Genomic DNA, 621 nt, shown 5'->3' on the forward strand with positions numbered 1-621 from the left:
ACCACTAACCTTCATGCACCTTTACATGTAGCATCAAGAACACTTGCTATCCTCTCTTGAACCCTTAAAGAACTGCAGAGAACTGGGTCAGGAGTAAGGTTGCCCCATCTTCTTTCCAGGCATATTCCACCATGGCCCCTTGAAGACCATAATGATATCAAGCTTTTCAACTCTCCTCAAATCCATCAACTCAAATTCAACATCGATCAAGTTGTTTCTTTCACTAATACCTTTATTCTTTGTCTTCAGTGTGAAAAAGGATCACCTATGACATTTGTTAAAATTCATATTTCCAGCTCCCAAGCACAGAGATTTTGTTTCAAGAGTTTGAATGTTTAACAAGCTTTTCACATGATTCTGATCATGATTTTGATACATTGGTCCCTCTGTTTCCCATCTCTTCTCAGAATAAGTAGTATTCTTCAAAACAGTGCAAATACTGTGGAAACAGTGTAATATATTGGAAAAGGCATTGGCTTTACAGTCAGCCAGATGTGCATTCAGATCCTGGTTCTGTTAGTTATTAAAACTTTCTTCTTTTTGAAAGGAAATAGATCTTTGGTGACATCTAAGAGAAATTAATTGGTGCATTTGCCATAAAATATGATAAGCAGGAATGTC

The sequence above is a fragment of the Lipotes vexillifer genome, unplaced genomic scaffold, assembly GCF_000442215.2.
Source record: "Lipotes vexillifer unplaced genomic scaffold, Lipotes_vexillifer_v1.1 scaffold96, whole genome shotgun sequence".
Classification (NCBI taxonomy): Eukaryota; Metazoa; Chordata; class Mammalia; order Artiodactyla; family Lipotidae; genus Lipotes; species Lipotes vexillifer.